The sequence below is a fragment of the Schistocerca cancellata genome, chromosome 1 (assembly GCF_023864275.1).
Source record: "Schistocerca cancellata isolate TAMUIC-IGC-003103 chromosome 1, iqSchCanc2.1, whole genome shotgun sequence".
Classification (NCBI taxonomy): Eukaryota; Metazoa; Arthropoda; class Insecta; order Orthoptera; family Acrididae; genus Schistocerca; species Schistocerca cancellata.
In genome coordinates, this window is record NC_064626.1 from 1,112,504,019 (window position 1) to 1,112,520,319 (window position 16,301).

Sequence of the window (16,301 nt, forward strand, 5' to 3'; positions counted from 1 at the left end):
TATCTCCCATTTCATCTTCATCTACATCCTCATCCATTTCCATAATATTGTCCTCAAGTACATCGCCCTTGTATAGACCCTCTATATACTCCTTCCACCTTTCTGCTTTCCCTTCTTTGCTTAGAACTGGGTTTGCATCTGAGCTCTTGATGTTCATACAAGCGGTTCTCTTTTCTCCAAAGGTCTCTTTAATTTTCCTGTAGGCAGTATCTATCTTACCCCTAGTGAGACAAGCCTCTACATCCTTACATTTGTCCTCTAGCCATTCCTGCTTAGCCAGTTTGCACTTCCTGTCGATCTCATTTTTGAGACGCTTGTATTCCTTTTTGCCTGCTTCATTTACTGCATTTTTATATTTTCTCCTTTCATCAATTAAATTCAATATTTCTCCGTTACCCAAGGATTTCTTCTAGCCCTCGTCTTTTTACCTACTTGATCCTCTGCTGCCTTCACTACTTCATCCCTCAAAGCTACCCATTCTTCTTCTACTGTATTTCTTTCCCCCATTCCTGTCAATTGTTCCCTTATGCTCTCCCTGAAACTCTGTACAACCTCTGGTTCTTTCAGTTTATCCAGGTCCCATCTCCTTAATTTCCCACCTTTTTGCAGTTTCTTCAGTTTTAATCTACTGGTCATAACCAATAGATTGTGGTCAGAGTCCACATCTGCCCCTGGAAATGTCTTACAATTTATAACCTGGTTACTAAATCTCTGTCTTACCATTATATAATCTATCTGATACCTTTTAGTATCTCCATGGTTCTTCCATGTATACAACCTTCTTTCATGATTCTTAAACCAAGTGTTAGCTACGATTGAGTTGTGCTCTGTGCAAAATTCTACCAGGCGGCTTCCTCTTTCATTTCTTAGCCCCAATCCATATTCACCTACTACGTTTTCTTCTCTCCCTTTTCCTACTACCGAATTCCAGTCACCCAGTCACCCAGTTTATTGGATGTAGGTCTCGAATTCGACAGTTTCGGAATACTTACAGTTAAGATTTATGCAGCGTAAAAATGCAGCCATGGTCTTCAGTACTGAACAGCAACGAATACCGGATGCTTGCATGCATAGCTGAAAGAACTGACACTGTTCACGATCCACAGCTGCACGAAGTACTTTCGAAATTAATTAGCTGATTGCGATTTCCTTTATGTCAGCTGCGTTAGGCATAGGTCTACTTCCCGAGAGTGACATGAAGCTGTGTGCCTGCTCGTTACTCGAACTTGGATCGCGATAATTTCCATAGGTCACTATTGGGTAGTAGATCTGTACCTAATACAGGTAATGTCAAGGAAACCGCACTCGGCGAATAAATCTTAAAGAAAACCTGACGGCTGTTTGTGGGAGAACACAAATGTAACCACCAATGACTCTTCGGAATGAAGCGAAACATATTTTGCAGAGTTAAACAAACTAACTGTGATTTTAAAAGACGCCTTAACCACGATGACGCAAAATCGCTACGTCAGCTAATAAACCGGGACCGACTGCTAACCTGCTCCTGTAATTCCCGCGTTGCTTTTATAATTTAAACTGACATGTTTTGCTGATTTTGAAAGAGTTAACTGGATGACAGAAATATTTTCTGAATTTGTAAAAGTACAATAACTTGTCAAGTGGTGTAAACGAAGCTATCATCTAGGCTACTACGAATTTTCACAGTTCTCCAGTGGCGCTCTATTATTTTACAACTCTCAAGGTTACTTATGGCGTCAAAAATGCCGAAGTAATGGGTCAGTCATATCTTCCTGTCCTTGCACAAGATGCCGCAGTCACTACCGGGAAAGCTGCGATACCTGACGTCCTTTCCCTGAATCCTGCTTCTAACGCTAGCAATCGTAATTGTTTCCGTAGAAGATGCGCACGGTCAGAAAGGCTACACCATCTGATTCACCGTGCTGACGTACGCCTGCGCCGTGGGAACTTTTTCAGAACATATGTGGACAATGATAGAGGGGAATACAACCACTCTGTCCTCTACATGTACACATATATCAACACTCCGCAACCTATTCATTGTACAGGGCATGGCGGAGGGTACATCGTGCCAGTATTTTCAGTTTTCTTTCCTAATCCATTCGCGTACTCTTTTTCTCGTAATCCCTGTGTCAGATATGCGTTTATGGTAGCATAATGGCGTAAAGTCACATTCTACCATAGGTTCACTAAATTTTTTCAGTCGTATTAAGCGAGACTACGTCAACTTTCTTTCAACTTCTTACCATTTAAGTTCTCAAGTAATTCTCTTAAACTTTCATGTGGACTATATCGACCCTTACGGATTCTTGCAGCACGTCTTTGAAATCGTTTGATTTCTGTTGTCGTAGAAACAAGTTGGTACGACCTCTATGCACAGGAGCCGTAACCTAGAATTGGTCGCACTGAGAGCTTTTATGCGATTTCCTTTATACATAAACCACATTTTCCCAGAATACTTCCAAAATGTCTTACCTTTCATTCCCCTCACCTAATAATGAGTTACATGATTCCTTTTCATACTTTTCTTAGTATTACCCCTACATATTTGTACGATATGATGGGCTCGAGATGTTCGCCATTAACCTTGCAACCAGATAAGGTAAAAGCAGGATGGATGCTGCACATTTTTTCAAATTAATTTTTGTCAATGTATATAAACACTTAAATCGCAATAAATTTGGGCAAGACTGGTGTTTGAACACTGTATATTGTTACAGAAATTATCGTATTACATAAAACTTTGTAACAAAGGAACATTCTTATGATATAAAATGACTTGTAAATTTCATCATCATCATCATCATCATCATCATTTAAGACTGATTATGCCTTTCAGCGTTCAGTCTGGAGCATAGCCCCCCTTATACAGTTCCTCCATGATCACCTATTCAGTGCTAACATTGGTGCCTCTTCTGATGTTAAACCTATTACTTCAAAATCATTCTTAACCGAATCCAGGTACCTTCTCCTCGGTCTGCCCCGACTCCTCCTACCCTCTACTGCTGAATCCATGAGTCTCTTGGGTAACCTTGCTTCTCCCTTGCGTGTGACATGACCCCACCATCAAAGCCTGTTCGCCCTGACTGCTACATCTATAGAGTAAATTTCAAGAAAATATTAAATGGCGGGCAGGTTGCCGCAGAAGGGAGGAGCAGATGGCCAATTGCAAAAGACACTGAAAATGATATTCAGTCTGATTTTTGTTTTTCAAGTTTATTTTTAAATCGTCCTCACAAACAGCACATGTTCTCCTAGAGTGTGCATGATTCATGAAGCCATCTAGAACATCCTACACACTGAATCTAATCAGAGGTAGACGACTTTTCCTGATCAAGTTCAATGCACTCTACAGATCCTTTTTCTTCAAAATTTAATTCGTTGGAACAACTACTGTGTAGGTAAATGTCATCATCATCTTCTTCTGAAATTGTGTCTTCAAACAGAAGCTTCTTTGGCGATGTTTTGGCCTCTGGTTTTTGGGATTTGATTTCTTTTAGGTGCTACATTCGTTTGTGCACAGGTTTTTCCTTTCATCCTTTCTTCAGTGATTTTCTTTCTTTTCGCTGCCATAAACTGATCCTTTTCTTTTGGATTCACTTTTCTGAGGTAGTGCAGGAATAGGTGGAGTTTGATGGAGATTCTCCATGAGGAGACACTGAGTCGTCATTTTCACTGCAATGCCGTTTGTAGTTGGTCGAACAGTAGCCAAATTTGTGTAATGTTTGCAAGTAGAATGGGTCCTTTTAACAAATTTGTGTCAGACGTTGATGTTGGTTGCTGATCTGGAGTCAAATCATTAGATACGTCTTCAATCGTTGGCAGTTTAGCCTCAGTATTATTAATGTCGCAAACAAAGGCGTGATTTCGAGTTGCTGCTCTATCAAGCGGGATAAATTCCAGTGGCTGTAAACCCGAATACACTGGATAGTTACAGCACGAGTCCGTGAACTGAAGAGGAACTCTCCAAACTGCTGCCTTGTCTTTGCTTCCAATAGCTGCAATCCATGAATGACAAGCCTCTTCAAAGTAAGATTTTAGCTCCTTGAAAAATGATCGGTCAAGTAGCTATATAAAGTGTTCCGATTGACTAGGCAAACAAACTATCAACAACTAGATCCAAATGTGTGACAGAATTCATACGAGAGTCATGACCATCTAGCAGAAGCAGAGCAGGGCCATGTGCCTTTCTAGGAAGGAAATGGTTTTTGAACCAATCCATGAAAATATCGGTGTTGACGTAAGCGTATTCTCTTCTCGTAACAACAGCTGATCCTGTAGGTATGTTGTCTTCAGCGTCTTGTTTTTTATTCATCCCTTTGTAAATGCAGTAAGGTGGTAAGAAATTTCCCTCATCACTCAGCAGGCAATAACTGTTATTGTCTCTTCTTTTTTCAGCAGAACTAATAACATGGACATCTTTGCTTCCTTTTGCCGCCACAACCTCCCTATGCTCATTGTTTAACTGTAGACCAGTGTCGTCTACCTGGTTTATCTAAAAGCACTTTTTCTGTCAACGCTTTTGTCAATAGATCAATGTAAGAATTGACCTCGTCTCTGTTCATTCCAATCGCTCTGGCAACAGAAAGCGTTTGCGCTTTTCTGATGCTTAAGTCTGCATTGCGTTCTAAAAACTAGAGAAGCCAGCTGCACGGTTCTTTTCTTGGTTAATTTATTTTTCAATCCCCTCTGATCAACTAAACTGAATGCTATTAGTTTGAGGTCTAACGGTTTGGGAGCAAGGCCACGTACTTGCTATTTCTTTACATGGGAAACTAATTTCCTTTCTACATCTTCACCCAAGTATGATGATGTTCCACAACCTGATTTCTTGAAATTGCACTTAGCATGTGTTCTCCTTAGTGATTGTTGTGGTATATTTTTTTCATTCGAGCGGATCTCCTTTCAGCATTACCTTCCTCTTCGACTAGTCTCAAGGCCTCTATTAGATCTTCTGCAGTCCATACTCCCCTGTCTGTTGTCCTAATGCGTTTTTTTTCTTTTTTTGCATTTTTCTGTAAAAGAAAATCATATGGACTTCTGTTAGCATTGCAAGCATCGGGACATGTGTCCCACAACAGGGGTGCATTATCTGTCCCTTTTCATAAGGACCCCGCAATCCCATTTTCACCAAAGGAACCATTACTCGACCCACATAACCTACAATGTTTCTATCGCACAATCTAAATACGAGTTATAAGCTACCAGCGCTGCATCTACTAGTGAAAAAGAATGTAAAAAATATCCTTGACATAGCTTGGTCTCGAAACTCAAATTTCTTAAATTTCTCCTCTGTTTTCCACTCCTGAAATACAAAAATTGCGAGTAAACTGATCTCACCAGCCAGCGGTTACAACAACAATGAGCGTCTCACGCTCAACAACGTCTGCTTAGGAATTTCTTTGAAGTGAAGAATCATTCCCCCCGCGTCATCTGTCTCGCTTTTACCCTACCATATCGTTCTTCCTTTCTGTTATAGGCATTGTCTTCATACACTTGTAAGGACGGTTGGAAATGTCCAAGTCTTCTTACAGTTCCTTTCGATCGTCGTACGGAAATTTGTGCAAGAGAAGGGCCAATTAAGCTGTCTACAATTTGCCTTTGTCAAAGCTGGCTAATCTTTCTGGCTAATCAGAACATTCGTACTTGTTATCACTCCAACCACTAGAGTTTTTGTACCCTATGACGGGCGTTGTTCAACTTATGCTACAGAATACTGAGATAAACAGCTTTTTCTTTCATGCGAGTTTTAACGCAGGTGGCTAAAATGAGCCACCAATGTTTAGAGTTGCGTTTCTCCGTACGTTTTATACTGCATCTCCCGCCCTGTTGTTGTAGAAAGGCTTTCCGAAGGGTCGTCGTTAAAAGCAGGGACAAGGGGCTGCTTTTGCAAGCAGCCTTCGCAGTGGCTTGGGCGTCTCATTCTGTCCGCTAGATGTTCTGCTCTGTTTCATCCTCACACGAGACAGCGTGGCGTGCCATCGTCAATTCTCCTTTCCCTCAGAACTGCGTCTCATAGGTCGGGTCAGGGAAATTACTTGCATGCAATTACTAGTGTAAGTATTAGTGGTTCATATTCACGAAATGTTTGCTTATTTCTTACATATACATATTAATAAAATTCGTTCAATTTCATGTTAACCATGTAGTGTGACATATCAAGTTAACCGGAATTGTATCAGAAATTCAGTGTAAGGTGTGTTACTTGTTTGACACCTTACAAGTGCCTTCTGTCACACACCGTAAGGTGGCTTGCAAGGAATAAATATAGATTAAAATGGACAGACGTCATCATATGCTGTCTGATCAAAAGTATCCATATGTCTATCAGTGGACATTAATACGTGGAGGGTCCATCCTTCGCCTTTATGATGGCTTCAACTCTGCAGAGAAAACTTTCAGTGAGACGTCTGAATGTTTGTGGATGAATGGCAGCCAATTCTACTTCAGGAGCCATAAGCAGACAAGGTAGTACCGTTAGGCACTAGGGTGTGGAGTGAAATCAACGTTCCAACTCATTCCAAAGGTGCTCCTCTGGGCTCATGTCAGTACTCTGCACAGGCCAGTCCATACTGGAAGTCTTATTGCCCGCAAATCATTCCCTCACAAGTCCTGTTTTATGGCAGGATGCTACGTTATGCTTATATGAATTGTTTCTCTACTGTTCGCAGCACACAATACTGCAAAATGGGTTCATATCACTGCGCATTTAGCGTTATCTTAGGAGCAACAATGGGACCATATCCTAACCAGCAAAAAACAATCCAATATCTTAACAACACCTCCTGCGTACTTCACTGTTAGCATCACACATGATACTAGATAAGGGTGTCCAGCCTTTCGCCAAATCTAAACTCTGCCGTCGGCTAGCCACAGGGTATAGCGTGATTCATCACTGCAAACCATTCGTTTGCATTCATCCACTGTCGAACTGCGTCGATCTTTATACCACCGGAAGCGCTGCTTAGCTTTGACTACAGAGATTTGTGGTTGATAAGGAGTTACTCTGTCATTATATCCCATTCTTTTTCATTCCATATGCTAAGTAATTGTGCTAGCTGGACTGATGGTAGAATATTTCTGGCTTTACTGTATCATATTTAGCTACAAGAAGCTCTTCTTAGAGCAGTCTAGAAGGCAGCAGTGGCAAGATGACGCAATATGACAAGAGGAACCGGTGACAGATCATTCGTTCAGTACGGGTATCGCGAGAAAGACAGCCTAAATTACGGTCCTTCTCCACGATTGGCTTCTGTTATCAATAATAGAAAAACTAAACAGTGAATTTACTTGCTTTTCATATAAAAGCATCTCTCAATAGCAGGCTATCATTCCATTACCTCAAAAGTGTTAACAGCCAGCAGAATGATAAACAACAGCTAAACGAAAAGGAGACGAAGCACTTCGGAGATCTTCCGATCGCGCCTAACTTGCATCGCGTGCGAAGTACAGTCATGGAAATAAGTATTCATACAGTAGGTGGTGACAAACTACGATGGTGTGTTGGGATAGTAAATCACCCACAGTGCCGATACGAATAAGTACGATGATGTAGCTTCAGATAACCATGTTCTTGGTAATGAAGCTTCCCGTATGCCATGAATCTATTCTGGGAAAATAAAATATGTTACATTCCGCACGGTCTACGACAGGGCAAAATGTATTCATACAGCGGACTACTTTCAACCAAACAAACGGCTGACGCAGCCCCGGAGTGCATGCCACAGTTGTGTAGTCGTGTGGCGGCCGTGAAGCAACAGCACGTCCGACGTGGGTTCCGTGGAACAGCAGAATGGGCCGCAAGGGGAAGAAAACAACTATTGAGGAACGAAACATCGTTGTCGCCCAATATCTGCAACACAAGTAGTATGCCGAAATTGCGAACATCACAGGACGAAGCCGAGCGACTGTGCAATCTATCATTAAGCGATATAAGGACAGACATGTAGTAATAGACAGTGAACGACACGGTCGTCCACAGAAGCTTACAACAACAGAGACCAGAATGCTACTAAGAATCATCAAGAGAAACCCGAAAACGACAGCGTCGGCACTATCCGCACATGTACATGACCACTTCCGAAAGGACATCGCCGCAAGGGCAGTTCGTACCATTCTCAATCTTTCGGGCTACAGAGCCAGGGGCCCTACATCAGCAAAAAGAACAGGAAGTGGCGAATGGAATTCGCGAAACAGCTTGTATCCAAGACAGCAGACTTCTGGGATACTGTATTGTTTAGTGATGAAAGCAAATTTAATATCGTGCACAATGATGGTAAGATCTTGGTCTGGAGAAGACCGAATACAGACCTCGACCGAAACAACATTCAACCCACGGTGAAGCGCGGCGGTGGTGGAGTGATGGTATGGAGCTGTATGTCAGCCTCCGGTGTCTGAAAATTAGTGTTTGTGGAAGGTACCATGGACAGATTTTTGTATATGAACATTCTCAAACAGAACTTACAACAGTGTGTTGATGCCTTGGGTCTTCCTAGAAATTATTACTTCCAACAGGACAATGATCCCAAACATACGGGCAAATTGTCCGGCTGTGGTTGCTCTACAACACTCCACACACTCTTAAAACACCAGCTCAGAGTCCGGACCTGAATCCCATCGAACACTTGTAGAGTGAGCTGGAAACACGAGTGAGAAAACACGACATCCTTGGCAAGGCCTCTTTGAAAGAGGCCCTCCTTCGAGAATGGGAAGGTACCACGTCGGAAATTACAAGAAAATTGGTCTATTCCATGCCACGGAGGTTGCGAGAAGTAATACATGCATACGAAATATTAAACATGTTCTGACTTTGTTAGAAGTACCATTTTCTGTTGGTGTATGAATACTTGACCCCCAGCGCAGTAGAGAACTTGGCAGACGTTTTTGTATTTTGTTTTGTAAAGCCTTGTTCATTCTCGTTCTATATACCAGCATAGCTGCTTTGGCGACTGGCCAATGTGTATAGTGCATATCCAATTAGTGTTTTTGGTTTCGTATTGACAATAAAGGCAGTTTACTTTTCCACGCTCTGTGTATGAATACTTATTTCCATTACTGTATTTCGGCAGTAAGATCAGAGCTGGTTCGGCAGTCTCGAAAAGACAGACATGTTGTCTGCATTGCTCGGTATCTGTTAAGAACTTAACTAGCGATCTCTCGTTATTTGGACTTCTAATTGAGAAAAATTTGTTAGTAAACACAGAGTTCATTGTTTTGCTTATTTTCTATGAAAGTGTGAAGAATGGAAATTATTTGTGTTTCATGAAGGGGACTATGATTTTGCAGTTTCTCGTATTCTGCTAATAAAAAGCGAGTGGCATCTCGTTTGAACAAATCAGTTCATACTTAACTACTTGTAGAAAACCAGTTGCTTGCTACAGTTTATTTCGGTCTCAAGATAACGGACTCACTACCTTCGAACTGTTTCCTGCACAGGGGACAACAACTACAGAAGACAGCACGTTGGCTAACACTATTCAGAACTTATGCATCCTTCTGCAAAGCCTCGTCGACAGTTTTGTAAAGGCCTCGACGCTACTGCTGTTATGGTAGGCCGAGTTTGTGAGTTCGTGAAATGACTTCTGGTGTAGTACACCGCTAAGACAATTTCTCCCTGCCACTATTTAAAACACTCCAACACGAGTGATTTCTTCTGCTAATTTCTTGCGATTTCTTACAACTACACTACTGGCCATTAAAATTGTTACACCACGAAGATGACGTGCTACAGACGCGAAACTTAACCGACAGGAAGAAGATGATATGATATAGAATGATTAACTTTTCAGAGCATTCACACAAGCTTGGTGCCGGTAGCGACACCTACAACTTGCTGACATAAGGAAAGTTTCCAACCGACTTTTCATACACAAACAGCAGTTGACCGGCGTTGCCTGGTGAAACGTTGTTGTGATGCCTCGTGTAAGGAGGAGAAATGCGTACCATCACGTTTCCGACTTTGATAAAGGTCGGATTGTAGCCTATCGCGATTGCGGTTTATCGTATCGCGACATTGCTGCTCGCGTTGGTCGAGATCCAATGACTGTTAGCAGAATATGGAATCGGTTGGTTCAGGAGGGTAATACGGAACGCCGTACTGGATCCCAACGGCCTCGTATCACTAGCAGTCGAGATGAAAGGCATCTTGGTTCTAGGCCACGTCTCGATCCCTGAGTCCAGAGATGGGGACGTTGGCAAGACAACAACCATCTGCACGAACAGTTCGACCACGTTTGCAGCAGTATGGACTATCAGCTCAGAGACCATCGCTGCGGTTACCCTTGACGCTGCATCACAGGCAAGAGCGCCTGCTATGGTCTGCTCAACGACGAACCTGGGTGTACGAATGGCAAAACGTCATTTTTTCGGGCGAATCCATGTTCTGTTTACAGCATCATGATGGTCGCATCCGTGTTTGGCAACATCGCGGTGAACTCACATTGGAAGCGTGTATTCGTCATCGCCATACCGCCGTACCACCCGGCGCGATGGTATGGGGTGCCATTGGTTATACGTCTCGGTCACCTCTTGTTCGCTTTGACGGCACTTTGAACAGTGGACGTTACATTTCAGATGTGTTACGACCCGTGGCTCTACCCTTCATTCGATCCCTGCGAAACCCTACATTTCAGCAGGATAATGCACGACCGCATGTTGCAGGTCCTGTACGGACCTTTCTGGATACAGAAAATGTTTGACTGCTGCCCTGGCCAGCACATTCTCCAGATCTCTCACCAACTGAAAACGTCTGGTGAATGGTGGCCGAGCAACTGGCTCGTCACAATACGCCAGTCACTACTATTGATGAACTGTGGTATCGTGTTGAAGCTGCATGGGCAGCTGTACCTGTACACGCCATCCAAGCTCCGTTTGACTCAATGCCCAGGCGTATCAAGGCCGTTATTACGGCCATAGGTGGTTGTTATGGGTACTGATTTCTCAGGATCTGTGCACCCAAATTGCGTGAAAATGTAATCACATATCAGTTCTAGTATAATACCCGTTTATCATCTGCATTTTTTCTCAGTGTAGCTATTTTCATGGCTAGTAGTGTACCATCCGCAGTGCTCATCGGTCCCTACTCGGCAGTACATCAGCTTTGCCTGGTCCTGGATTATCTGTGGTTGTTCCTTCGGATTTCCAGTTCACAATGATATCGTCGAAGCCGACTTGAGGAGTTTTACACTGATTAAAATGTTCGTGATGATGTGTTGTTCAGGTGATATCGAATGACTAGTCATTCCACGTTCGAAGTCAGGAAATCCTCCTGGCCCGATCGATCTGTTGTTTCAGTGCCTCTGCTGCCAAGACGACACACTCCACCTCCTTTATACCCAACGGGTGCGTCTCTAGTGACATCTGCAGACCAGTTGCACATCACATATCATTGTTTCGATGCTTTTGACAAGGTAATGCAGATGTAAATGCAGAAGTGTAGAAATTGTCGCAAGTGAATCTCGCGTTCTAAAAGAACGTGATAAAACTTGCATAGAACACTGGGACTATTAGCAGTTGACGCTTTTCTATATGTTACGTACTTAGAAGTCTGTTACGAAATGCAGCAAATCTTGTAGCTAATCAGTGAATGGTATAAAGACTGGCAGATGAATCTCAGAAACAAATAAAAAGTAATGCACGTAAACCGACTACATCATCATAAATCGGTCACTTTATCATTCACGGTCGTCACACATCGGGAAATTTGTGTACAGCGTGTGTGAAACTGGGACGACCATATAAATCTAACCGTGGTAGAGCCAGTTGTCACAGAGAGCTTTATCAGAAGAGTCGCAGCTAAGTAATATACCGCGAAGGAAGGCGATAGCAAAACGCACGTTCCACTGATTGAATTTTGTCCGTCGGTATTGGACTCTTACTCAGTAAGATTTTCGGTAGAGGTGGAGAATCAAAGTAGAGTTGCGCGATCATTCACATGTAAGTTTAATGAACATGGAGGGTCGCGAATTAAGAAACGTCAACTGGAGGCTTACAAAAAGTGAACTTTGTTTTGCACAGAGCCTTATTCTCGAAATTCCGAAAGTGCGCGTTCCATTAGTAATCAAGAACTGTATTACTGCTTTGGCTTACATCTTGCGTTATGACCATGAGGGTAGTGTTAGGGAAATTCGGATACTTACAGAAGGCTATCAAAATCGTTCTTTCCACGCATAGTTCGCAGAAGAAATAGGAAAGGAAGAAAATGAAACTGGCACCCAATGAACCCACTTTCATATGCTATGCGGTAGCTTGAGTAGAACAAATGTAGTTTTCTACTGCAAACTGGTTGTGTTTCGAGAGATATGTGAAGTTCTGTACTCGACGAAACGTAAAAATATAGCTGAATTACTGAATAGTAACTGCAGTTAGTCATGCCATACGACACGTAGGAGTAACAAAGCAAGGGAAAATTTGCTGATATAACACATGGCTAAGACTGGAATGTTCGCATGTGTGGGATTTTACCACCTACATCCATAATTTTCGAACTACTGTGAAGTGTGTGGCAGAGACGTCGTGCGTCACGGAGAGATTTACTACTGAAATTTCGAGAGAGTGATTTCCGGGAAGAATCGGACAACAGTTACTTCCTCCCATACAGACCTCGCGCAATGACTACGACGAGAAAGTTCGAAACATGAGATCCAATACAGAGGCTTACCGACTATCCTTCTTCCCACACGTCATCGCGAGTGGAACAGGGTAGGGGAGATCAGTTCCTAGTAACAGAAGTATCCTCCGCCTCACACCATTAGGTACAAGTATGTTGTAGATATAAATTCAGAGGATACTATTCCTTCCACTTACATATGGAGTACGAAGAGAATGGCTACTTAAACGACTCTGTGTGGCCGTAATTAATCTAATCCTGTCCTTATGATCTCTACGGAAGTGATAGGTAGGGTAATGTAGTGCTCAATGAATGCAGCATTTGTTTCTTCTGAGGCTATGATTTATTTGGTCTGTCTTTCTTTTCAGTACCGGTTTCGCTTTATGAGGCTATTTTCTTCATAATCCTAAATCGGTTGTGAAAAGAAAGAAAGATTAAAAAAGTAAAAGGCTAACTAGAAAAAATGCCACTTTCATTCAATAAATATTTTGCTGTGGCACCCTCCACGAAGAAGACGAATGTAGTATATTCCTAGATTCACCATTTAAAGCTACTTCTTAAAACTTTGTTAGCAGTCTTTCTCTGGACAGCTGGCTTCTATCTTCAAGTGTTTGCCAGTTCAGTTTCTTCAGTATCTCCGCGATACGCTCGCATTTTTCAAAAACTCTCTTGCCTTTCGTGCTGCCCTTGTCTACGTTAAGTTCAATATCCTCTCTTAGTTCTACTTGATACGGGTCCCACACACGTGAACGGTATACGAGGATGGGTGGCACGAGTGTTTTGTAAGCAGTCTCCTTTCTAGACTGACTGCACTTCGCTAGCACTCTGCAGATGAAATGAAGTCTGCCGCCTGCTCTACCTATGACTGAGCCTGTGTGATCGGTCCATTTCACATCCCTACAAACTGTTACATTCAGGTATTTCTATGAGCTGACTGTTCCAACTGGGAATCGTTGGTGTTGTGAGGTGCAAAGTTTCGTTTCTGAACATTTAAACCAAGTTGTGGAACTTTTCACTAATTTTAAATTTTATCAGGATCCCGACTGAATATTTGAGCAACTTGTTTTTCAGTCAGTACTTGGATTCTTCGGTTCAAACCACGCAACTCAGTAGCGGAAATGTAAGGTCTAGGATGGCCACAGACAATCTGTAAAAAGTTTCTGGTTACTGTTAACACTGTCTGCAAGATCGTTAATATAAAACGTGAGCTGCAAGTGCTCCAGCACACTTCACTAGGGCACAGCTGGAGTTACCAATGTTGGACATATAGCGTGCACTAAGAAGGATGGCGCGATGTGTTACACTCGTGACACTGTTCCACAAACATCTTTTAATATCCCTAAACTGGTGCACGCTCACTTAAACATACATATTGCTCGCATCACCAGAAAACGCAGGAACTTGTGGTCTACTGGTAAAGCACGTGCCTGCAAGCCGAGGGAACATGGGATCGAACCCCAGTCAGACCACGGATTTTTCACTCTACGTTTATTCTAACCTTCACCTTTCAACCTTTTCAAGAGACGTCAGGAACGACACATGGGTTGGCTTCCAAGCTAAACTATAAGTCCCCTTTCCCCGATAGAATTGTTGGGATGGGGACAGACAAGTCATTGGAGTGGTGGGCAATTAAAAGACTTGCACCAGGCGTTTGAGCCACAAGCAGAATCGTTTTATAAATGTACACACACATGTTTTAAGCAAGGAAACTGTTGTTGTTGTTGTTGTTGTTGTGGCCTTCAGTTCAGAGACTGGTTTGATGCAGCTCTCCATGCTACTCTATCCTGTGCAAGCTGCTTCATCTCCCAGTACGTACTGCAGCCTACATCCTTCCGAATCTGTTTAGTGTATTCATCTCTTGGTCTCCCTCTTCGATTTTTACCCTCCGCGCTGCCCTCCAATACTAAATTGGTGGTCTCTTGATGCCTCAGAACATGTCCTACCAACCGATCCCTTCTTATAGTCAAGTTGTGCCACAAATATCTCTTCTCCCCAATTCTATTCAATACCTCCTTATTAGTTATGTGATCTACTCATCTAATCATCAGCATTCTTCTGTAGCACCACATTTCGAAAGCTTCTATTCTCTTTTTGTCTAAACTATTTATCGTCCACGTTTCACTTCCATACATGGCTACACTCCATACAAATACTTTCAGAAAAAGACTTCCTGACACTTAAATCTATACTCGATGTTAACAAATTTCTCTTCTTCAGAAACGCTTTCCTCGCCATTGCCAGTCTACATTTTATAGCCCTCTACTTCGACCATCCTCAGTTATTTTGCTCCCCAAATAGCAAAACTCAACTAAAAAAACCGAAGAGGCTAATACACACTTCCCCGAAGGATATGTATGTTGCAATAAGAACTACCGTCTTGTACTCGTATGCATCTCTCGATGATCACCGGAGTGCCGAAGTAAATGAAAAACTTCTAGCAGATGTCTTCGGAATATGTTTGCTCCACTCCTAAATCAGATGTCTTATTTATATTTATGAAGGTATTTGGGACCGTATCAACAACTGGATTCTTCTGTTCAAACCTACGCAACTCAATAGCGGAAATGTAAGGTCTAGGATGACCACAGACAATGTCATTAAATGCATGATTGAAACTTTCAAACGGAAGATGACATGCGAGTGATGGCGCACTCACATCTTATATCTTCCTCGATGGTTCTTTAGCAAGCGCGTCAGTTACATACTGTATTCTTACATCTGTATTCTTAGTCTACCCCGCATCGGGAGGTTAGTAAACTGTCTCCAGAGTATGTTAAATTTTCACGGACGAATGAAGTTGTGCTACGGAAATACAAAGAGACACGGTACAACGAATTTCTGTACAAACTGTGAATGGACAAAATTTTGGCTCTTGCCGTTAACAGTACAGACTATGTAGTATATAATTTCCATTTCACTACTGAACGATATAACTGATGTCATCAGTATCGTTGATCAGTGTTGTACAGAAAACCCACCAAAAAGCCAGGCCTACGTTTCGTGGAGGCACCAGCACGCACGGTGTTGTATCGCAGCTGCTATCTTGATACACACATGTTGTTGATCTTGCAGCACGCCGCATTCAGCGTCAAAGAAGACAGATAGCGAAGAATCTTCTTATCTATGCTGCTGACGCAAGCCGCCGTGTGGTCTTGCGTGTGCTTCAGTACGAGACTTCCTGCACGCGCGCATAAGCTACTGCATCTACTAATAAACCTGTGACCTCTGTTTCCCAGCGTCTGTGTAGTGGAGAAAAATATAATCGGTTTGAAAGATCACACAGTACACTGAAACGAATGCCTTTCACTCTTAGCCGAAAATTCTGTGTGTAGGTTTTAAGTAAAAATGTGAAATAAAGTGCCTTATTGGGAATGGAACGAGGGTACCTGCTTTTCAGGGAACAGACCGTCGTTAGAGCACTGCTACCAACACATCACACAATTTCACCTTGTCTCATATGATCACTGCGGATTATACCGTTATTAAGAAAAACAGTAACACATCGTTGTTGTCGTAGATGGTTGATGGATGAGTTTTTCTGACGCTGATACTTGTTCTGCCTCCCAGTATGTGTAAGTCCCAAGGTCTGGGACTTAATCGATCCTAGGATTTTCCTGTCACTTATCGCTTCTTTCAGCTCTGAAAAAGATTAGCTAATGTGAACAGTCTCAGATTGCACTGTGGCTCGAAGTTCACGAGGTTTGTCGCTACGGCT